Source organism: Nyctereutes procyonoides, unplaced genomic scaffold (assembly GCF_905146905.1).
Source record: "Nyctereutes procyonoides isolate TBG_1078 unplaced genomic scaffold, NYPRO_anot_genome, whole genome shotgun sequence".
Taxonomy (NCBI): domain Eukaryota; kingdom Metazoa; phylum Chordata; class Mammalia; order Carnivora; family Canidae; genus Nyctereutes; species Nyctereutes procyonoides.
Genome location: NW_026575159.1, coordinates 25,180,540 through 25,205,034, shown reverse-complemented (window position 1 = coordinate 25,205,034; position 24,495 = coordinate 25,180,540). Strand labels below are relative to the sequence as shown.

At 52.4% G+C, this 24,495-nt stretch overlaps 1 protein-coding gene across 3 annotated transcripts in view; it reads left to right on the top strand.

The window, feature by feature from the left end:
- The window catches only part of ST3GAL1 (ST3 beta-galactoside alpha-2,3-sialyltransferase 1), a 95,059-nt gene that overhangs the window by 4,193 nt on the left and 66,371 nt on the right, over positions 1-24,495 (top strand). For all 3 annotated transcript variants that reach the window (XM_055313999.1, XM_055313998.1, XM_055314000.1), the window contains exon 2: positions 14,384-14,540. The gene's annotated coding sequence lies outside the window, so the exon portion shown is untranslated. The remainder of the gene's footprint in view (positions 1-14,383; positions 14,541-24,495) is intronic.

Here is a 24,495-nt window from a genome sequence, read left to right as displayed (position 1 = left end):
GGGCTTTATTGTTTCTTGGGTCTTGTTGTGGGTCGCGTTGTTTTGATTTCGGCAGCACCAACATTTATTAGGAACTCAACTATGTTCTAGTCACCACGCAAGATGCTGGAAATAATAGGGTTGGAAGAACATGAGATCGATCCTGCTTCCTTTCCCTGCTCCCACCCACCCCCAGAGGTCACAGTGTGCTGCGGAGGTGCATGGGTGCATGAAGAGTATGTTGCGGTGTGGGTTGCACAGGGACACATGCGTGTGCTGCGGGAGGGCCGGAACCGAGAAGGGAATGGATTCCTCTGCCTTGTGAGACCCACCGAAGGAATCACTGAGGAGACCAGGCCTGAATAACTAGGGGGATCAGACTGCAGGGAAGCAAAGGTATATTCTAGAATGCAGAGAGCTGGTGTCTAGTGTGCTGTGCACCCTGCGCGCCCAAGAAAAAGAAAGTAAAGTAAGAGCCCAGGCGTAGGTCTGTTCTGCATGGTGCGGGAGCGAGGGAACTGGGATCTGGGGAGGGGTGGTGTCAGGGATTTGGCCCCAGTCCTGTGGCACGTGCCGATCCCTGGCTTGCTCTGGTGGGATTTAGTGCTGCTCAGCCCGAGCGCGGGATCCAGAATTGTGATCTTCCAAGGGTTACGGGCGTTGCAGTGATAGCATGTGAGATAGGGTAGCTGCTTTGCTTTCCCTTTAAGAAAATAAAACTCAGTGCTTTATCTTTAATCCTTGTCCTTCTACTTGATCTCAGATTTGAATGGCTCCCTCGGTGGGGAGACGGGGTTAAAAGCCTGGCAGGCAGCTTGGGGTGTGGGAAGGGGGTGTGCACCGTGCCCAGGTTTTCAGGCACAGGATGGTGTGAGTTCGGGCAAGCCCTGCCTGCACTTGGGGGGCTGGGCTGAAGGGCAGGTGGGTGATTATCTCTGGACACAAGGTGAGGGGTTGCAGTCCTTGCACCTGCACAGGACTGTGTGGTTGGCAGGGGGGGGGGGGTGGATTGCAAGTAAAAACCTGAGCAGGAGGGTTAGATCGGTAAGTGCTGATGGCTGGAGGCAAGGTATCCAAACAGAGCATGTGGGAAATGGAAGAGTTGACTGAAAGGCAGAAAGTTCTAGAAAGCTCACGGAAAAACACTTGATGTGCAAGGCTGGTGTTAATGTTAAATGGTCTGTTAGTAACTCCCACTGGAAGGAGGGAGGCCGAATCAGCGGGTGAGAGCAACAGCTTGCTTTTCTCATTCCTGCGGATTGCGTAAAACTGAATTTCTCTATCCCTAGGGCACGACACTGGGAATTACCAGGAGCAGGGATCGCTGGGGGCGGAGGGGAGTGTACCGTGAAGGTGCTGCTGGCCCTGAGCCCCTCCCAGGTGTGGCCCGACTGGCTCAGCAACCGGTGTGACCTGTGTCAATGTCAAAGGCACCCGGAGGGGACTGGGTCTGTCACGGTTTACTGTGGGACGAGTGTCAGAGACTGACCTCTGGCGTCAGGGTAATTCCTACTGAGTCAGGTGGGTCCAGGCAGGGCAACCATTGGCCTGGGAGTCAGAACTCCTCGCTCCTGGTCCCCATCCCATTTCACCGGCTCCTGGCCGAGGACCTTGGGTGCATCACTGAGCTTCTTAAGAGTCTCCCATCCCTTCAGCAGGTGGATGGCACTTTGGAACTCCCACTCTGCCCGGGAGCATTTTGGGCAGGGGGGAAGGGGGGGTGCAGGATGAGGCCATGAACCTGCCTTATTGATAATAAATACGGTAGTTTCTACTTTTTAATAAGCATTTAGGGTATCCCAGAACAGTGGCAAGTGTTTTAAACATCAGATCCATCCGGGTGCCAGTAGGAAACATGCCCTCGCGAACGGAGCAGAGAGTTTAATAAAGGGAATGTGTATAGAGTGGGGAGTGGTGTTTAGAGAAGTCCACCAGGGATGAACAGGACCTGAGCCCAATTACCACCCCCCACCATCCCCCTCCTATCCCCGCCCCCCAAGAGGCAGATGGATGGATGGGTAAAGGAACCCAGGAGTGTGGTAATAGGGACAGGAAACAGCCAGGAGGATAATGCCCCATCCTGCCTGCTTTTCACGACCCTGGTGTCACTGAGAGCTGAGCTCGCCCAGCGGCCAGAGGTCAGGGAGTTCCTTGTCGGAGCCTCTCAGGGCCTGGACAGACCTGGAGGGTGATCTTGTACTCACTTGTCATCTCCTTTGTTGTTGCAGCAGCCAGGGGCCTGTGAGGTCACAGGATCCACAAAAGACAGACCTGGAGGCAGGAAGGGAGCCATGTCCGTGTTGCTGGTGGCAGCCCAAGTTTTAACCATTGTGCTCGGTTGTCCTAGTAAGACACGAGAATCAAGAGTAAGATATTACTAAGAACTTTATGTTTTCGGGATGCCTGGGTGGCTCAGTCGGTGAAGCATCTGCCTTTGGCTCAGGTCATGATCTCAGGGTCTTGGGATCCAGCCTCATGTTAGGGTTCCTGCTCAGGAGGGAGTCTGCTTCTCCCTTTGCCCCCCACCTCCACCCCATAGTGCATTTGCTCTTTCTCAAATAAAAATTTTAAAATCTTTATTTTCAAAAGATTTAATTTATTATGAGAGAGAGAGGCAGAGGCATAGGCAGAGGGAGAAGCAGATTTCCTGTGGGGAGCCCCAGGACTCCAGGGTCACGCCCCGAGCCGAAGGCAGATGCTCAACCGCTGAGCCACCCAGGCATCCCTAAAAATCTTAAAAAAAAAAAAAAAAAAAAAAAAAAAAAAAAAAAATAAAAAAAAAAAAAAAAAAAAAAAAAACCAAAAACCTTATGTTTTCAATAGCGTCTTTGAGAAACAGAACAGCCTTAGTATTAAGGCTTCTGGGGTCTGAGGCTTTCCCTTGTTCCTCAGGGATCACATTATTTACCTTTCCTGGGTCTCAGTTTCCTCTTTTGTCATGGGGATGATACTCAGTACAGCTGATGTGAAAAATAAACAAGTCCTTCAACAGATAGCAGCTTTTATTCCCAAGAGGACCAAGGCTCAGATGTGTGCTGCTGGGGGTGGTTGTGCTTCCCTGTGTCCTTAGAGCCTCTTCCATACTCAGATAATTCTGTTCAATACTTTTAAGATTTTATTTATTTACTTATTTATGAGATAGAGAGAGTGAGCATATAAACAGGGGGGAGGGACAGATGGAGAAGCAGACTCCTTGCTGAACAGGGAGCCTGATGCAGGACTCAATCCCAGGATCCTGAGATCATGACCTGAGCCAAAGGCAGATGCTTCACCGACTCAGCCACCCAGGTGCCCCTGTTTCAATATTTTTGTCTTAAAAGTTGTTTTCTTCCAAAAACATCTGGGGATGTTTGGACCATTTCTTCTGACTCTGTGTGTGTCTGTGTGTGTGTACGTATGTGTCTGTATATTTTTTCCTCCTCTAAAATATGGAAAATTTATCTAACTAGGTCTGACTCTGGAGCCCTTGAGAGAATATAAAATACAAATTAAAAATCACAGTAATTCAGGGAAGTTGAAGGAAAGAACATTCATTCTACATTATTGGTGGAATTAAAAAGCGGGGCGGGGGGCATTGCAGATGACTTTTGGTATAGGTCCACCTGTGGGTATGCAAAGAAAATCCTTCCTTCACCAGCTACCTTCAAAGAATTGAACCCAAATAGATATCATTGTCATCGACTTTGCTACATTAAAAAAAAAAAAAAGAAAGAAAGAAAGAAAGAAAGAAAGAAAGAAAGAAAGAAAGAAAGAAAGAAAGAAAATCCATTTAAATCCACGTTGAACTAACGGAGCAGAGTGGCTAAAAATCCCCTTCATGAATATTTATTTAGCAGAGGGCTCTTGAGAAAAACCCAACCAAAAAAAAAAAAAAAAAACCCACAAAAAAACAAAAAACAAAAACAAAAAGAAGAAAAAAAAAAAAAGAAAAGAGAAAAACCACAACCAAAGCAAACCCAGCTTCTTCTCTGAGAGGGTGAAATGACTCCAAAATATTGTTTCATGCTCAAAGAGCCTAAAACAACTCCACATGAAAGACGAAAATCCATCTAATTGGGCATTTACCTTTTCAGAAATAAAAGGCTCAGCAGAAAGAGAAGAAAAGGGAAAGAGAAAAGAAAACCTCTTTCCTTGGAAGACTAGACGGGAGCCCAAAATAAACCCCCCGATTCGCTTGGCCCAGTAACGAAGGGCTGCGATCCCCCCTCCCTTTCTTTACTGCGCTGTTGCTATAATTGCCTCAGAGAGCCACCAGCGCCAGCAGTCTGAGAGCTCAAACCCCTGCTCAAGCCTCCCGACCTCTGCGCCCACAGCCATTGGCGTCTGCAGCCCTGACCCTGTTTGGACTCCGCTCCAGCTCCAGGAGGTGCCCTCCTGGGAGGAGGGTCCAGCCCCAAGTTGCAGAGGAAGTGACTTATCCAAGGCCACATGGTCTCTGCACGCGGATCTTCCTTTGCGCACCCGACATTGCCATGCTTCCCATGGCCTAGCTGCCCCGCTGCACATCTCCCTCAGCTCACCCCTCCCAGCACCTGCCTCTCCAGCTCAAGCTGTCCAGTTGAGTGGGGTGACCTGGTCCACACAAGGGCCTGTGCTTGTGGAGAAGGCAGATCCAGGCCTCTGACCCTCCATCCTCACCCCGCGAGGGTCTAGCTGTCTTCACCTCACCCTCTGCTCCCCCACAACTGGTTGGCTGGTTGGGGGAGTCTGAAAACGGTGGCAAGGGAACCCAAACTGAGTCTCCGTATCCTACTGAGGTCTTCGAGAGTCAACTTAAGGAGCCCAGGCTTTGTCGTGGTGATAATGCAACACAGCGCAGGATGACATCACAGCGCAGGACGTAAGACAACAGCCATGGCTACCACTTAGAGATCGTGTAGGGTAGGGACCGGTGAACCCTGAGCCAGAAACCGACCTGGCTGAGAACCAGCTTGGGGTTTAGGAAGCCAGGGGGCTCCATCTCCGGGGTGGGGTTGGGGTGGGGGTGGTTCCTAGGAGAGGGGCCCAGGTAAGGTTCTGCGGGCGGGGTCCAGGGAGCCAGATCCCAGTGGACCCCCCAGAAGGAAGCTGTCGACAAATAACTGGGACATTTAGTTGGGTGATTTTTCCACCATGCTGTTATTGTGCACATAAATAATCTGGTGGTCAAGGGGAGGAAGGGAGCTGGTACACGGAGTCTAAGTCCGAGGACAAAGGCATGAACAGGATGTTTTTTTTTTTTTTAAGATTTTATTTATTTGTTCATGAGAGACACACACACACAGAGAGAGAGAGAGAGAGAGAGGCAGACAAGCAGAGGGAGAAGCAGGTTCCCTGCAGGGAGCCCGACGTGGGACAAGATCCTGGGCCTCCAGGACCACACCTGGGGAGGGGGGGTGGCTGATTCGCCGTCAGAGCGCAGAGAGGCTGTCATGTGCCCTGTGTTCCTGAGAAGGGGGTCAAAGGATATCGCTCCCGTCGGTGGGGCCTGGACGCTCGTGCCGTTGGCAGCCTCGACCCTTCCCTTAGTATTACTCTCCTAGTGTCTGTAACAGCCCTATAGTCACCACTTGCACATGTTCCCTGTTCTCGTTTTACAGATGTGGAAACTGAGTCTCAGAGAAGTTAAGCCACTTGCCCAAAGTCACAGAGCCAGAGAGTGGCAGAGCCAGAATTGCAGACTGCCTAGGTTTCTGCCCAAAGCCCCAAATCTCAGGCACCATGCTGGGTCATTCCTGGGATCATCCCATTTGCCTGCATCAGGGGGACTGGGGAGGGCGGGGCAGCCTCCCTAAGAGGTGCACGTGGGGAACACATCACAGCAGCTACCTGTCCCCAAGCCCAGGGCACGCTGCGTGCCATCTCACCCAGAGGGCCTGGCAGATGGACCGGGCTCTGTGGCCTGGTCTTTGTGGGGAGGCCCTGAGTTTTCTCCACATGCTCTTTCCCAATGGATGGGGGGGGGAGTGCTCCAGGCCTTTTCCCTGATTCCCCAGTTGGTGCTGCTTGGAGGGGTTTACTGAGCTGGTAACCGTGGTAGTCTCTGGGGCTCAGGAAGGACTGGGAGCCCACTGAGGAGGCAGGACCCCGAGCAGAAAAGCTCAGTAAAAACTTCATCACCAGGTGGGTGAACCCACCCAGCTCCCAGGGCAGGTGCCTCTCGAGCCGCCCTGGCCCAAGTAAAATGATTAATAAAAGTTGCTCTTGCAACATTGGAAAATTGCCTTTTAATGACATCTTCACAATGGCGAGAAAGGTCTGTTTGTTGTTCTCCTGCCTCGAAAACACTTAATCCTACCACCTGGTGGAGAGTGTGATGAAGAAAGACCCGGTTGCTTGGGAGACCTGTGAGCTGCGCAAACAAGAACGTTCTTGCTGGAAAGGGGGGTGGGGGCATCCCTGGTTGTTCCTAAAGCAAAATCTGAAATTTCAAACCTCAGCCGTTTGGTAAAAAAAAAAGGGGGGGGGGAGTTTAGAGGCCAGCGAGATCGCGCACCACCACCTACTAGAAATTTTAAAAGAAAGACGCGCCTTTTGGGGTGGTGGTTGGAAGCACTGGTTCCCACAGATCTGCCGTTGTTTTCCTGTCTCTGCCTATGACTGGGAGCAACGCGAACGATGCAACACCGATCCTCGCCCTCCGGGATTAGAAAACCTGAACCGATGTCTACACTGTGCCAGACACCCGTTTTGGATATTGGAATATGTCTGCGTCATTGGGACTCTGCCTCTGGGATTGACGTAAAGGAGGCCTCTCTTCTCTCTGAGCCTGAGCGGTGGTGTCATAAGCTGTCACCATTACCGGAGGGGCATGGGGGGGGTGTGTGTGTGAGTAGATTGAATGATAACAAATGACAAGGGTTGCACGTTTACAGAGCACGAAACGAGAATCGTAAAATCTGAGCATTTGCACAGAGGCTTAGTGATGCCCTTGTTCAACCTTTCCGAGTCCAAGATTTCAATTATTCATCTCCTGAGTCATTCATTGATTGGCTCAATAAAAAAATACTGGCTTTGCTGCTTCTTGGCTGTGTGACCTTGAGCAAGTTGCTGTACCTCTCTGTGCCCCCAATTTTCGTTATCTGTAGAATGTGAGAAAGAATTCCTACGCTCCCGCCAGGTATACTCAGGAAACCCTACACGACTTGGTCCTTGGGACCAACCCATTGTCACCGTCGTCATCGTTCAAGTTCAGAAACGCCTGGCCCAGGCTCCCAGGAACTGGTTCCTTGCGTCCACCCTCCCACGCGGTTATTCTGTGTCCACTGGCGCGTTGCCGGTGATTGCGAGCTCCGTGGCCCACACAGTGGCCCTTTGTCCTCCGGACACCTCCCTGGACGAGGAAGGCCTGGAGAGCTGCTTCCCTGGAGGGCTTCCCGGAGGAGGTGGGAGGGTGCCACTCTGAACTCGAGGCCGGGAGAGTGGTTGGGGCTGTGGTGTGGCCGCTGGGCCCTAGCGGCAGGTGAGGATGGGTCAGACGACACGTTTTGTATATTCTCTGTCCCCTGTGTCACAGCTCCAGCAGCTGGCTCAGCTCAAAGCCCGCCCCGTGCAGCTCCCCGGCCTGCCGGCCGCCAGAGCCAGGGCCAGCAGCCAGCCCGCAGTTGGCAGCTGCCAAGTCCTGCCCTGCCTGCTGGGTTGCCACCCGACCTGGGACGCTCAGGGTGTCCTAGAGAGTGGGCGTCCCCTGCCCTCCCGGGGGCCAGCAGCCAGGTCGCCCGGCTCTGGGTGTCCCCCTCACCCTGCACGCCGTGACCTCAGACCACCCGCGCCCGCGGGCTCCTGGGGACCTCCCTCCGAGCACACGTCAGGGTTGGGTTTTGTGAGTCCTGGTGGCTGTCTGCCCTGTTATCCTTCCTGAGTTCCTGCCCAGAATACCATGTTCTGGACGGTTTGAACTCCTGCAACCTCCTGAACACTCCTCCGTGGTCATTCTCCTTATCGGTGTTTTGACAGTTGGGAAAACTGAAGTTTGTTGAATTGGGTGTTTGACCTGAGGTCCCCCCAGACTACTGGGTCGAGTCGGGGAGCGGGGGAGCTGTAACCCTCCTCCTGCACCAGCAGGGCTCGCTCCAACGTGCCCATGTGCCAGAAGGTTCCTGGGGCCAGTGGGTCTGGTCTTCTCACCGCCCACGCCAGGGGGCCCCGCCGCCAACCTCCCTCCCACCTCCCTTCATTTTGTTCCCGAGAATCAGATGAGAGGCCAAAAGAACAAAGCCCCCCTTCCCCCCACTTCCCTAGCCATATTTCAAAGGGATATAAATAGGATGGTAATTGGTGGCACTCTGGGTCACCTTCCACACAGACAGGCTTTATGTCATGGCCAGGCCCGTCCTCCGGCTCAAGGTGTCCGTGGTCAGCAAATTCTCTTCCCTTCCTTCTTCCCCCCCACTCACAAAATTGTGTTCCAAAATCCGGAGTTAGGCCTCCCGACTGAGGCCGTGCCGGCCTGCAAAACAGACACAGGTGTCGTGGCTCTGGGTGGCACAGAGGAACCCTGTCCCCCTGCTCTGAAGGCAGGTTCAGTGGCCCCAGCAGGGGAGGGGAGGGGAGGGAGGAGGCGTCTCCTGTCCAAGAGGCCTGGGGGCAGGAGACAGGGGGCGGACTGCCAACACCTGGAGAACCCTGGGGGTTCTGGGGCAGCTGTGGGGCTTCCCCGTGTCCCAGCCTCAGTCTCTCCACCTGTGCCCTGCGGTAGCACCACCCAGCTTTCTGGCCCACGGTTGAGAGAAATAACAGGAGAGGATGGAGGAGAGCCCCAGAGAGCAGACCAGCTGGAAGATGGTGGGACCTGGTAACAGTGGCGGTGAGGGTAGAGAGGGCCAGTGCCCGTGGGACCCCACAGAGGAACCCCAAGAGGGAACTGGGCATCTCCCTGTCATGTGCTTGTAGGAAGGGGGTGTAAGAGACGTTTGGGGGTCCTGAGTGACCTACATTCTTTCAGTAATGAGGTGTGGACAAGGTTTCCTTTCCTGCACTTTGGAGAGGTTCAATCAGCCCCATGTTGGAGGAACCCCAGCAGGTGGAAGCAGGGAGGGAGTGGCCTGAGCCCCCTGGCTGGTGCACTTGGGGAGCCCCGGCAGGTAGAGGCAGGCAGGGAGCAGCCTGAGTCCCCCAGCTCGTGCACGTGGGAGTGATCACCACCGTGTTGGTGCTGGGAGGAGCACCTGTGCCTTCATTTCTCTAGGATCTTCGAGCTGATTGTGCTCCTTGTGGGCAACCCAAAGTTGAAGCCTCTTGGAGAGAGCTGGGAGCCACAGATGATGTTATGGAACCCAGAGCAGGGGTGAGCCAGCGAGCCGCACCGCCCCCCTGCTCGAGGACTGGTGGGGTGTGAAGTGTGTGTGGGGGGAACAACCTTCTAGAGTGAAGTGGGGGGGACAACCTTCTAGAGCCCTGATGGGCTAGACGGTGAGAAGGGCCTGTGTAGGAGGAGGCCCTGGCTTTGAGCTGTGCCTCTGCTCTGCTGGTTTCCCACCTCATGGCCTTTCAGAGCCTCAGCTTGCACACCTGTGAAATGGAGGTCAGCTTGCTCCCCCCGCTTTCCCCAGGGATGGCTGTGAAGACTGAATGAACTCATGCCCACGAGATGCTGAGCCCGGTGCCGGCCTCATTGTCCACACTCATCCATTCGCTCTTGGCAGTGATAACGCCTCCCCTGGAGAAGCACCTAGCGTCTGGGTTCAGAAACCCGCTTACTCTGAGGACTGCCCCCAGGTGAAGCCCTTCCAGAGCGGTAGGGTACACGTGGGAGGCAGCTTTCCCGCCAACAAGTGCACGTGCTTCCCGCCTGGTTCCGTGCGTCTCATATCAGCGCTCCGGGGCCACGAGCAGGGAGGTGCAGCAGCATCAGGAAGGGGCCGGCCAGCTTCTCCACCCTCGAGTCAGTCCCTGGCACCCCTGGCTCCCCGGCCCTGCACCCTGCTCCCACCCCGGAGCCCGGCCAGCACCCCTGCTCCAGGCATCCCAGCTCCTACTCCAGGCATTTCTGGGTTGCCTCCCCGCCAGCTTCTGATCTGCCCCTGCACCTGCCTATATCTGGGGCACCTGTCCCTCTGCAGATGGATCGGCCAGACAGTCTCCATGTTGACTTCTGTCTCCGTGGTCAGTGTGTTCTGGACAGGAGTTCAGACTGAAAAACCGCCCACTTGTGTGCTGACCTGGGGCCAGGTGTGCCCCTGGGGTGCAGGGTGGCGAGGCTGCTGCTGGCTTGTGTGCCCCCCACCCCTCCTCACCGGCAGAGCCCGACAGTGTGCTGTGGCCCCTGCCAGGGAGGAGCAGGGAACTTGCACGGTGCACAGAGGCTCCGCGAGCGCCGCGCTCGTCCACGTGGGCCTCGGTGTATCATTTGGGCTCTGGCCACGGCTCTGACTTTTGGAGAGTTGCTTACCCTCTTCCAGCCTCCACTTACTCATCCGCAAAATAACGCACATAACAGTTGATGTCACATCACCGTGGAGATTAGCAGAGCTTTTGAGAACACGGGGCTTGGTTTAGGAAAGTGCCGTTAAGCCCTTCAAAGTATATCTGCCACAATTCCTACTACTAGTTTCACTTTACTATTTCATGTTGGTTTTTATCCACTTGCTTTTCAGTATAGTCTTGCGAAGTAGTTGAAGCAGGAACCGCATCCGTGTTACCAAGGAGCAAACTAAGACGCCGAGAAGGGCCATTTGTCCATAGTCACACAGCCTGGCCTGACCAGCCTCCCCGGGTCGGTACACCCAGCGGCAGGGCACCCCGTTTTGGAATATGACATGACCACGGGCATCTGAGAAAAGGTGTCTGTGCAATTGAAAGCTGTTGTTCAGCTGGGCTCAGCGTTCACAATTATCCAGATTATCATTTTTCATGTGGAGGAAAAAGCTGTGATTTATTAAGCCAACTGGCTGTCCTCCTCTGGGAGTGAGGTAGAATTTCGCTTCTGGTCCCCTGCTCCGCTCCCCAAAGAAACAAAAATCGGAGAACAGAATCTCTCCTGAGATCGATCATGGTCTAGTGCGTGATGGTGCCGTAGGGTGGGGGCCAGCCCATGGTGATGTTCTATTAGGGCCAAAGAAGGGATGATTTATGGGCCCTCATCTCCTGTGTGGCAGATAGATGTTGGAGGACATGTTTCTCGCTCCTGAGTGTCCCGGGTTAAGCCCAGCGGTTGGCAGCCGGGGGCCTGGGCCGGTACCTGGTGGTTGCAGGTTGTATGGATAGAAGCAAAGGAGAGAATGGCCTGGGAGAGGAGGGGTAGGGAGGCAGGTGGGCATGGGGAGATGCAGGGTGGCAAAGCGTGGGAAGAGAGCCACGACGTGGCATTCCAGAAGAGGTTTCGGGGCTGCGTGTTAAAAAAAGCAAAAGGCACGGAGAAGGACAATTATCATATGGTTTCACTCATATGGGGAATATAAGAGATAGTGAAAGGGATTATAAGGGAAAGGAGGGAACTGAGTGGGAACAATTAGAGAGGGAGACAAACCATGAGAGACTCCTAACTCTGGGAGATGAGCAAAGGGCTGCAGAAGGGCAGGTGGGTGGGGTTGGGGTAACTGGGTGACGGGCACTGAGGAGGGCGCTTGATGGGATGAGCACTCGGTGTTACACTATATGTTGGCAAATCGAACTTCGATAAAAAAAACAAATAAAAAAAAAGCAGAAGGCAAAGAGAGTCTCAGTAGATATTTAGGTTGCACCTGGGGATGAACAGGTTCAGAGTGGGATAGTGACCTTCTCTGTGTACTTAGCATCCCTGTGCTGTGTTAGGAGCTGAGACACCGAGGGCCTGGAAGGTGGGGGACACCTGGGGAACAGTTCTAGTTTATAAAAGTCCCACAGTTGCCAACGTGCCAGTTGGGATTGGGAATCCAGTGCAAAGGGGTGAAGATAAGCATGGGAAGCCACAGGTACCCGGACGTAAGGTGGCTAACCCAGCTTTGAGTGTGGGAGTATGTTAAAAACAAAAAACAAAAAACAACAAAACATCTTGGACGTGTGACCCAGGAATGAATGGTTTTGTTCATTCTCTCACTCAAGGAACAAGAACTGACTTTCTCCCGCGTGGCAAGAGTGGTGTGTGCGACGGGCACCCCTGGCACCCCCGTGGCGTTAATCAGGCTAGGGGCACATGCTCTCTGGGAGTGCGGGGAGCCCTGGGCGGTGCCAGTGCCTGGCCTTGTCCAGACGGCCAGCTGCCCCTTCCCTGGGAAGGGCCATTGGTGGTGAAATAGCAGTGAGTAGCAGTACACGGCGGGAGGTGTGAGCTGGTGACGCGAGGGAGGAAGGTCCCGCTGCGGGCTGCTGCCGGCAGGGACTGGCATCAGAGGAGGTGGCGGTGGCAGGTCTGGTCAGAAGGCCGGGGCAGTGAACCCCCCATCTCAGCTCTCCTTTCAAACAACAAGGACTAGAAAGTTTCATTTTTTTTTCTTAATAAATTTATTTTTTTTTGGTGTTCAATTTGCCAACATACAGAATAACACCCAGTGCTCATCCCATCAAGTGCCCCCCTCAGTGCCGTCACCCATTCACCCCCACCCCCTGCTCTCCTCCCCTTCCACCACCCCTAGTTCGTTTCCCAGAGTTAGGAGTCTTCCATGTTCTGTCTCCCTTTCTGCAATTTCCCACTTATTTTTTCTCCTTTCCCCTTTATTCCCTTTCACTATTTTTTATATTCCCCAAATGAATGAGACCATATAATGTTTGTCCTTGTCCGGTTGACTCATTTCACTCAGCATAATACCCTCCAGTTCCATCCACGTCGAAGCAAATGGTGGGTATTTGTTGTTTCTAATGGCTGAGACTAGAAAGTTTCATTCTGGGAGCTCGTATTTTCTGTGACGCTAAACCCTGAGTGCCCTGGCTCAGGCCACTGCGTGTGTCTTCCATGCAAGCATCCCTCCCCCTCAGCGCACCCCAAATAGAATCTATTTAGTCAGCACCGGGCGCCTCTAGACCAATCTTGGGTCATTGTGTAACTGGATCCTGTTGACTTTACTTCTAGCGTAGCTCGTGATCTTCCATCTCTCCTCGGTGCCACCGCCACCCGGCCGCACGTCTGGCCCTCCACGTCACTGACCCAGGATCTTTCTTTCTAAGCTGCAGGTTTATTATGTTTTATCGCCATTGCTGGCAGCGTAAAGATGACCTGGTGATTCTATCAGTGAGCTTTCTCTGCATAAGGAACAGCTCCAAACCTTAGTGCCTTAAACAACGAACGGTCATTTCTCCCGATTCTGTGGGTTGATTGGCCATTTCTTGTGGTTTGGGCAGCGTGGCTGGGACTCACTGGGGTGGTCCATGGACCTGGGGGCCCGGCTGAGCTGGGATGCCTGGGGCCTCTAGTGACCAGCTCAGGTGGGGTAATGTGGCCTCGCCGCAGCCAGAAAGGGAGGTGTTCTGTGCATAAGCACCGCTACAGCTTTTATTTGTGTCTTTTGTTACTGGCCAAAGCAAGGTTACATGGCCAAGTGCAGATCCAGAGTGTGGCGAAATGGGCCTCAATTTATGTGGGGAGGGGGAGCAAAGCTGCCCCCAAGGAGCATGTGTACCGGGTGGCCCGGGCAGGTGGGGGCCGTTGCTCAGCGCACCTGCCCCAGTGGCAAAGATGAGGGCTGTGCCACTGGAGTTCTCACGCATCATGGGGGCGTCCTGTTGGGGGCTGTGCTCTACCGCTTACTGCCTTTGTCATCAGGTCAAAGAGCTCATAGCTCTCCAGGCCCCGCTGCCCATCCATAAAATGGGGATAGTCTTTGAGGACCCCCCTTCATCAGGGACTCAGTGAGAAAATATGTGGCCTGTTCATCTCTCGGTGCTTGAGACACAGTAAGAAGTCAAAACTGAGGGCTCTTACTCTCAGGGGAGGCCTTCCAAAGCCTCCCACCGGGCCTCAGCCTGGTGCATCCCCACCCCGACCTCACACATTGATTTTTCCCCATCTGCTTCCTCAGAGACACTTTCCCCACATCCTTCCTTCCTTCCTTCCTTCCTTCCTTCCTTCCTTCCTTCCTTCCTTCCTTCCTTCCTTCCTTTTGCCAAACGGCATCTCACTTGAGCAAGGAGCAACAAACAACCCACCTGCTTTTCTCTTGCTGAGTTGGTCATTTCTCCCTTAGCTCCCCAAATATATCCCTCACATGCTTGTACCGCATTGCCCGGAGTTATTTGTTTATCTCTCTGCTTTCTCCACCAGCTGAGCTTCCCAGGGGTTTGAACAACGGTCTCCTCACCTTTCTGTCTCTGGCACTTGGCTGTGTGCATGGCACAGGATAAGTTCTACTTAAAACAAAACAAAACAAAACAAAACAAAACATTTGTATAAATCATTGGGTGAGAGAGTGGAGCGATGGGGAAATGCCTTTGAATTGTCTCGAGTCATCTTCAAAACACGGTGGAGGAGCTAAATGTCAAAACTGACTTGAGCTTTTCTCCTCTTCCCTTGCAGCCGGGACCATTTTCAGACTCAACCTTTCTGACCTGGAAATGCCAATAGAAGTAATAATCATCATCGCCAGGGGCTGTGGTGAGCAAACGCTTGGAGCTCTGTGGCCAGGGCAGTTTCATTTGAGGACCGGAGATGGACAGTCCCTCAGCCTACTGAGGTAAATGCCTACCCTCGCCCCCCCTACCCCCCCCACCAGTGAGAGGTATTGTCTCTTCTGATTTCTTCCATAGATTGACTTGAGTAAGGGAGGAGAGATGTTTCCCTGTCTTGTGGTCTCTTTGTCATTTGGCCTGTTCTCCTGGGGATATTCCATTAAGAGGTAAAGCTTTCTACCTTCAGGGAAAAATGCAGGACCATTAGAATATAAAGCAGCCTTTTTTTTCTTAAAAGGAAAGCCTTCTGTACAAACTGGATTAGGAACGGCCTCATATGGCCAGTACCTGCCATCCCCAAGAAGGTCTGGAGCGACCTGTACTGGTGTGCGTGTCAGCAAACAACTAGGGCCCATAGGACAAAACTAGCCTGGTCATTTTTTATAAATAAAGCTTTATCGGTACCCAGTCCCATTCCTTCCTTCAGATATGTCTGTGGTGCTGTCACATGACAATAGCAGTGGTGACAAAGGCCGTGTGGCCTGAGAGTCTAAAATATTTACGGTCTGGTCCTTCGTGGAAAAAGGGTGCTAGCCCCTGGTCTAGAGAGAAGCTGTCTACATGCAGAGCCCCTGCAAGTGTGGCTATTTAAATTTTAATTCATTAAGATTAATCACAATGAAGGATTCAGCCCTCAATCACACTCACCACGTTTCAAGTGCTCAATAGCCACGCGTGACTCGTGGCTACCATTGTGGACAGTGCACATTGAGAATGCTTCCATCAGCGAGGAAAGCTGGCTTGGGAAAACTGTGGTCACTCGGGGATGTCTCCCTTTGCTCCGCCAGTGTCTAACTGAGCTTGGATATAATTGCAGCCACCGTGGAAGAAGGAAGGTTGGTACATGTATGTGTGTGTGTGTAGCTGTTATATATGACTATTGGTGAGGACATCTATCTATTTATCTACCTTCTTACCTGTAAAACCAGAATTGCTTCTAAAATGTCTTTGGACAGCCAACCTGTGGTCACTGTGTATGAGTCCATGTAAACACTAAACCACTTGGACATTAGAATTTATCAGTTTTACCTATACAAATAGGTTGATACAAATATGAGCCTTTCCATGGTCGTAGGAAGGTCAGATGCAGTGTGAGGCCTCCTGTAAAGGGGAAGAAGAAGCAACGACTATAGTGTCCACAGGGGTTGAAGAGAGATAAGAAACCAAGAGAGGAAGAAAATGAACTAAAGATATGGTGCCTGTGAGTCTTGGAAGAATGAGCAATGATGGAGACAGAAAATGATAGGGATGGGACCATGGATTTACCTTCGAAGAACGTGTTAGACAAAGTAATGATGATTGGGACCTTATCGCATCTCAGAACCGAGCTGAGCACAGCCAGTTCTAATCCACAGACCCATGGGGAGAAGCTTGGATTTGGCAATAGTGCCGCCATCTTGGATGGGTCAGGACTTGGGGCATAATAGGAGATTCTACTTGTTGAATAAGGTGGTGTGCAGTGCAGAATAAGAGGGCCAGTCGCTGAGCTGCACAGCATTTTTGGGTGAGTTCCAAGAGGGAACAGAGAGGGATCCTTAGGTGGCCGGGAGGCCTATAGGCAAAGGCCCCAGGTTCTGTCTTTAAGAGCTGGACTTTCCCGACTTTGGGTTACCCAGGAAGTAGCAAGAACAAAGAGATTCAGGTGATAGAAAAGGATTGAATCAATGTGTATCTATACATCTAGATCTGAAATGGGCCCCTCCTCTCTTCTCTTGGTTGGTTTTTAAGCTCTTCATGGTTGCAGGTGAGTGCTGGAAGCACTTGAAACAGGTGTTTCCATAACTGGACTTCAAACAGTGGAGCTTAATGCCGATATGAAGTAATTAGACGTAATAATAAGAAAAGTTTTGTTTTTTTTTTTTTTTTTTTTTTTTTAGTACTTAGTATCAAGCCCATCAGGCACCACAGTGGTGGTGGTGATGGTGACATTAACAGTGATAACATCCTCTGTCCATCTCAAGCTGATGATGTGCTACGTGCACCGTCTGGTCATAATAATAATTATCATAATAGCTTTAAATTATCGTGCTAAGTGCTAAAGTCACATTTTCTCAGCACATGAACCCAGAGTATGCTTCCCATTACATTTTTCCCCCAATTGCTTGATTTTGATATAATTGCAAATTTACAGATAAGTTGCAAGAGGAGCCAAAAAAAAATTCCTGGATACCTTTCCCTCAGATTCCGGAAGGGGTAACATTTTACTGGATTCATTCTATCCTTTCCTCTCTCTGTTCCTGAAATCAGAGGATTCTTATAACCTCAGTGCAATCAGGTCAGAAACTTAGCATTGATTTGCTACCGACCTGAGCCTCAGACTTTGTTCTGATTTTACCAAGTGCTCCTCCCCCGCTCCCCCATGAAGTCCTTCCTTGCAAAAGAAAATCCATTTGGCACGCGGCCTTCTTGGAAAACTTCCTTAGTCTTGTGTTTCGTGACATTAATGGTTTTGACGCGTTTAAGCCAATTACTTTTCAGAGTGTCCCATAGTCGCCGTTTGTCTGATGCTCCCTGGTGAGTAGATTTAGATCGGATGCTCCTGCCAGGCATCCCGCAGCACTCACATCGTGTCTCCCATGCCTCGTGTTTGGAGGGTGAGTGCTGCTCTGTCCCTTGACTGCGATGTTGGCTTTATCACTTGGTTAATGACGGAGTCAGCAGTTTGTCAAGGAGCTCTGGCTCTTTTCAGTGGAGAGTGGTATCTAGAAATACCATCTGGTCATAGGGTATGTCTGTTGCTACTGAGATAGTGTGGCCTCTAGGCCCTCCGAGCAGATAGACCCGGGAGGCAGGGTGTGTGTGTTTGTGTGCATGTGCACACATGTGTGCACATATACTCATGCAAAGTCATAGACATGTGTGTACGCATCCACATGTATGTGAATACACATCATACATGTGTGTGAATGTGCATATATGGGCACGTCATCTAGATCATTTCTAAATCAAACTATGTATATGTTAAAACCACCACCAGTGCACCTGGGTGAGGCTACAGCATTCTTGAAATCCACGTCTGTCTCAGTGATGCTGACCAGTCCCCCAGGCCCACTGCCAATACAGCAGGCCAACACATTTATTAAACTATGGTTCAGGCCCTGTTCCAGACCCTTCGCTTATTGTTGCAGCTCCTAACAACTCGGTGGCCCAAGAACACATGAGGAAACAAGAGTCCGAAGAGATAAATAACTTGTGCGAAGTTGTGCAACTAGTAAATGTGGCAAGGTTACAGTGAGTGCCTGTTTGTCTGTTGGCATTTGATTGGATGGCCTGGGGTGACACTGCTGGCCCAGAAAACCTGAGCAGAGGGGAGGGTGAGGGAAGTGTTTGTCCCCATGGACCTGAGACCACTGAGGAAGGCGACGGTGTGTTGGTGGACACCCTGTTCCTTCACTCCCGGGAGGTGCTTACAGTCTGCACGTCTGATGGAGTCTGAGGCTGTGCAGAGATGTATGTGGCATTGCAGGGCCGCACATCTGTGCAGGGCCACGTGTGTGCATGAGCATTACCATGGAGGGGAGGGATGGTGGTGGCTGCTGTCCTGTGCTTGCAAAGCCCCCTCCCTTTTTTTAAAAATCTAGTTTATTTATGAGAGACACAGAGAGAGAGGCAGAGACACCGGCAGAGGGAGAAGCAGGCTCCCTGCAGGGAACCTGATGCGGGACTCGATCCCAGGACCCCAGGATCAGGCCCTGAGCTGAAGGCAGATGCTCAACCACTGAGCCCCTCCAGGCGTCCTGATTGCAAAGCCCTTGATCGGGTTGAGGGCATGAATGCAGAAGTGGGCCTCCCCCCAGGGAGAGGGCATTTCCTCCCTTGGAGCGGGGTGTTATCTCCAGCTGAGCTGCTTCTGCACAGAGGCTTTAACTTAAAACACATTTGGATCCCTGGCTCCCAGTGGAGTGTTTGTAGGATGTGAACTTGATAAATGCCAGTGTCTTTGTGCATCAACAACTATTTCCGAGCTCATTCTATGTGCCAGGCACCGTCCTGGGCCGACAGAGACCCAGGGAGCTCAGGTGCCAGGTGAAGGGACGGGGAAGAGGGGAAGATCAATGGTAAGCAGGGATGTAAGTATAGGTGCGGTAGGGTGGGGACAGGCGGGACTGGGTGGGGGGTGGCGGGTTAGAGCACAATGTAGTGTGCCGGAGGAGAGAGCACGAGGACGAGGAGCCCCGGCTGGTGATCAGAGGACAGGTGGGGGACTCATTACTCTCCCCGAGGGGCCGCGGGCCTTCGCCCTGGAAAGCCAGGACTGGCGTCTCTGGTGCATCTTTTCAGGCCTGAAGAGTCACGCACATGGGCACTCTCTCTCAGAACTCAAGTATTTCCTCCAAAAAGAAAAAAAAAAAAATTAAATGTTATCAGCTGGTCCAGAGGCGAACCAGAGGCCAAGGCATTCTGACCAGATAAGAGGCAAGCTTGGTGGTCACAGATATGAAAATGGGCAGCAGCGAGTTGTGGGTGGGATTCTGTTGCTGATAACCTTTAAGAAAAGAGCAACTGTTGCGGGCAGGGAGGCCGTTTTTCTTTCTGTCCTTCTCATCCATCCATTCGTTTGTTCGTTTGGGCAGCAGACACCCGTGGGTCCCGGGCCCTGTGCCAAGCACCCGGGATAAAACAGTAAGACCAGAGCTCTGTCCTCGAGATATTAAGGATTCAGTGGGAGAAACAGGCACATTAACAGCACAGTGATAGGCACAGCTGCAGTTCTGAGTTTGGGGAGGCCTGAAGCTAATACAATTTGGGAGTTCTCTTGAAGAAGTCAGTATACCAGGTATGAATTGAGAATGGAAGGCAAGCCCGAGCTAAGGAGGGGTGCAGCCAGGGGTGGGGCTGAAGCTTCCCTGGCGTGGGCCAGGCCTCCTGGGGGTGGGTGAGAATGCTCTCTCTCCCGAGGTACCTGGGCCGCAGGGGTCACGGGGCACGAGGGGCTCCTTGCAGCAGGAGGCTGGATGGAGACTTAGCAGAAAGGCTGATGGTGGGGATCCTGGGGGCTGTGGTAGGGGGGACTTGCCTTCTAGATGCTTCAGGCCCTTGTTCTTGGGCTAATCAGAGCTAAAGACTTTTTTTCTTATTTTTCTTTTTTAAACATTTTATTTATTTATTCATGAGAGACACAGAGAGGCAGAGACACAGGCAGAGAGAGAAGCAGGCTCCATGCAGGGAGCCCAATGTGGGACTCGATCCTGGGACCCCAGGATCATGCCCTGGGCCAAAGGGAGGCGCTCAACCGCTGAGCCACCCAGGCATCCCGACTTTTTTTCTTCTTAAGTGATGCCGGCACTTGAGTGCAGAAAGGCACTTTCCTGGCCATTATGCAAGGGATCTAACTTACGATCCCACTTCTGGGACTGTGTTCAGAGGAATCACCTGAACTTCCCGGGGTGTAAGTGCTGGCAGAGTGTTTGCCGACCCTCAGAAGGTCTCCCCGTGGGTCACTTGCTCTTCTAAGAGCCCCAAGCATTAACACATTTAACCCCCACAGCCATCCTGGGAGCTGGCCGCTGTCATTCTGCTTGTTTCACCGGTGATGGAAATCAGCCCGGACTGGTTAAGTACCTTAGCCACAGATGCACAGCTGTCAGTAAGTGGTGGCGATGGGCCTTCAAGCCATGTGGTTGGCCTTCTCCCACCACCAGCAGGTCTCATTGATCCCTACCCCTTCCCGGACCTGTCACCTCATTTGTAAAACAGAGCTGGGGACCAACAGACTCTGGATTTCAGAGCACATGCTCTCCACTGTGGTCCCAGAAGGCTTTGCAGGCATGTTGCATCATTAACACCCACACCTGAGACTGGGGCAGGTGGCAACAGTGAGTGCCCTCCCTGGGGGCTCAAAGATCCAGCCCTGGTGGTCAGCCAGGGCTGGAAGGGGGAAAGGCAACAAGCAACAAGCCTCACCACAAGCTCACTGTGACTCCGCTTGTCCCCGTGGGTCCTTAACCTGCTGAGCCTCGTTCCCCTGGTAAGATGGGGCCGGTTCCACCTGTTGGTGACATGGACCCCATAGGGATGTGCAAGTTCTGAGGGTTCACCCGAAGAAATCTCGGCCTGAGATGGGCCTGGAGGCTCCTCCATCTGTGTCTGTCCAGCTCTGTCACCCGGATCCCTGTCTGTAAGGAAGACAGCCCCAGCTCCCGGTGAGGGCCTGGCGGGGTGAGACGCTGTGCACCAAGCCGGCCTGGTGCCTGGCCCGTCATCAGTGCCGACACGTCACCTGTGTTATTCGTAGCTGACCCACGCTGCTGGGCCATGGGCGAGCTGTCGTGCACACAGCTTCCCTCTCCACCGGCTCGGCTCAGGGCAGGTGTCTTGGCTGGAGCTGAGACACACCTTTCATGGGAGGACGGACACTCTGGGGTAACCACGGTGGCCAGGCCTGGAGGCCTTGACACCACTTGTGCCACAAGAAGTTGGGGGGTGCAGTGGTACCACCAGACACCAGAAGCATGGAAATTTCCTTTGTGCTTCTGGAGGCCAAGCCCACAGATTGAGTCGGCTGTGAATGACTTATTTTTATTCCAGTCATGCCTGGATGATAAGCACTTGGATATGTACCAATAACCTTTGTTCTCAAAGGGCATCCAGTCATGTCCTTCCTCTTTTCGGTGTCCATGTCCCCTCCAGCCCTGGGACAGAGTCCAAATTCCACAATAGGATGGACAAGCCTCGCTTTGACCTGGGCCCCCACCCAGGACCCCGGCCTTATCACCGTTCTCCAGCCTCACCTCACCTTCTGCGAACCACACAGTAATTTTAAGAGTAGTGTCAAGAGTGTAAACTGTTAAGACAGAAGGCCTGAGTTCAAATCACACTTCTGTGGCCTGCGGTACCACGTTGGGCAAGCTACTGAACCTGTCTTGATCTGCGTTTCTTCATCTGCAAAATGGACCCAATAGATGAGACAGTAGTGTAGCCCCATAGGGGTGTTGTGAGGATCAAACGTGTTAATATATGTAAAAATGCTTGGGGCCCTTCTGGACGCTGTGCATCAGGTACTGTTCTGGCCGGGGGGGGGGGGTGTCTTAACCCTCTGACTGCCAGAGACACTCTCCTGGGCCTCCTCTTTGTGGTCAGCCCCTGGGGCAATGCCCACAAGGGGACTGGGGTACTGCCTTTGTTGGGGTCAAGGGCTGGGGTGCCAGGTTTTTGCAGGTTTACTCTCGATTGGTGAATTCAAAACCTAAAAGCAGGAGTGAGGGCATGGGAAGGGAAAAGCGGGGTCACTCAAACTGTCCGTTAGAGTCACCATTGGCTTTCCAAGAGGAGATCTCCGTGGGTGGGGCGGCCTGCTTGTTCATCTAGTTGTGTAGCGGGCGATACAGGTCTTTGAGGTAGATATCTTTATTTTTACTTATTTGTGTGTTTATTTATTTAAAGTTTTCATTTAAATTCCTAAGTTTTACTTAGCGCCATATTGGTTTCTGGAGTCGAACTCAGTGATTCATCACTTACGTTCAACACCCAGTGCTCAGCACAACAGGTGCCCTCCTTAATCCCCAGCACCCATCTAGCCAGAGAGAGCGAGATAGATGTCTTTAAAGTGAATGTTTTGGCAATCCAAAGTTTAATGTCAGGGGCTTACTTCTATCATAGCCAAAAAAGCTCATTGTCAGGTACTTGAGCTACAGATGTGGCTATAGAGGTGCAGCTGTAGGTCTAGATCTAGCCTGTGTTTATCACAGAGAACATTCATTCTAAACGAAGGAACTTTCATGTCTCCGGGACTCGGAGCGTGTGGTTTGCTCGTGCTCATCCCTCCACCCAGAACACCCTTCTCGTTGTACCTTCCTGTTGAAATCCTCCCTCTCCAACACTCAGCTCAAGTATCGCCTCTTCTGGGAATCCTTCCCTGCAACTTGTCTGCTGACCTCCCCCCAGACCCCAGGGCACACCTGTGTGTGTGTGTCTCGACCACACTGCCCGTCTGGCAGTGCCTGTGTGTGTTTTCCCCATTAGACTGGCAGCGCCTTGGGGAGCCGGAGTGTGATTCACTCTTCACCTGGGTCACCTGCTTGTGCCAGGTACATCTGCATCTGCAGGGCCGAGAATGGGTATATGCAGGCGGGCACAGTTGACTCCTTGTCTCGGCCACACAGACCCAGCCCCGGCGGCAGCTGGATTGATAAGTATGACGTCCAGCTAATTGCAGGCGTGGGCCCCCTGAGGGATTATTTCTCTCTTCTTCTGTTCCCTGGGGGCATCGACCGGTCAGTCGCTTCTTGTGACTTCTGCCTCCAACTTCTGGAGAACTGCAAATGGGGGAATCCCACATCTGGGAGCTCATGGTCCTATAACTTTGGGACTAGCCACTATTTCTGTGCTGCTCATAGCTCTGCCTCTATGCTTGCTGGAATAGCTGCCGTTGATGACGTGCCTGCCTCAGGTCAAGCCAGCACACCTGCCCAAATGGCCAGGTGCCCTTTCTGATCTGGATAACGGGGAGGAGGAAGAAGGAAGTGGAAGGGAACCAGAGCCTGCCTGTCTCAAATCCACTTGGGAAGCTTTGTCTTGCATAGTACCTTCCCAGGGCCATGTCTCCATATTGCTCAATGGCCTCCATGTGAACACTTCCTCATAGGTGCTGAAAATACCCTCTGTGTCGAGGGATCAGCCAGCAGAAAAAGAGAAGGGAGGGAAGGCTTTTGGGGCAGGAGGCATGGATTTGTTTTCTGTTGGTTGAATAGAATGGAATTGGCTCTCTGCACTTTAAAGGAACAGCAGATGGACAGTCACTCAACTGGAACTTGCCTGAAGGCAGGAGCCATGTCCTTCCCCATTTGTGTCCTCAGTACCTGGATGGAGTTGGGGTCTCTCAGAGAGTGCTTCTGGCGGTGACATGAAGGATCGTCTCATTCTGTGGCTGTGTAATGCTTCACCGAGTGGTAGTACCCGAGTGACCTCACCGTTTGTGTCACTGGGCATGTTATAGCTTATGTTGCGTAGATATAGCATCATCATCATAAACAGCACTTCGTTGAACATCTTTATCCTTTTAGCATTTTCCTTCATTTGAACTGTGTTCTTGAGATAAGTTCTCAGGAGAGAGATTCCCGAAGATGTTCTTGCTGCCCTGTTACCAGTTGTGACTTTGTTCTGGAACAGAGAGAGGAAGGCAGACTGGACATGAGAGCTGCAAGACCATCCCTGCTGGGACTGGGGGAGAGACCTGGCAATGGGGTCTGGTGTTGACGAGGGGGTCTGCGTTCAGCTGGGCCCTGCATCCAGGTCCACGAGGAATAGGGGAGAGATAGGGATGCTCGTGAAGGGACGGGGAGTTGGCACAGAGAAACCTGCTTCTGTTGGGAGAGGGAGTTGGTCCTCAGGCCCTTCCTTTCTTGGGAGCAGCGTGTGCCATGATGGGGGAGGGAGGATTCTCTAGGATTGTGCAGGTGGGACTGGAGCCAGAGGTGCCCCTCATGTTCATCTGTAAAACTGCACTGTTGGTAATTCACAGGGAAAAATACACTCCTGCAGCATGAACAGGGATGCTGACATGCTGGGTGTCTGTAACATCTGGGGATCCTTTGCTCTGGGTCCTGGACCCGATAGGCTTCAGGGACTTTGCAGAACTCTGGAGTTCGAAGGCTCCATGGGTCTCCTTGAAACTCAGGGTGCCATTGGACCATGAGAGGCGCAGAATGCCCGCCTTCCGTGGACACTCGGGGGCTCCCAGAATTCCAACATCCCGTGGGAACCCAGAGAGCTAGGGCTCTGAAGTCATCCCTCCGAAATAAAAATAGTCAAGAACGACAAATTAATTTACAGCGGCTGCGCCAGCTCCTACCCAGCTCCTAATTAGTTCCTAGGTGGTTTGGGTGAATGGATAGGGGGATTGAGGGAGGGAGTGAGGGAAGATACCCTTTCAGAGCTGTGCTTCTCAGCCACACACACACACACACACACACACTGGGGAGAATCCTATCAGCTGTCATGCACCTGGGGAGTCTTCGGGCA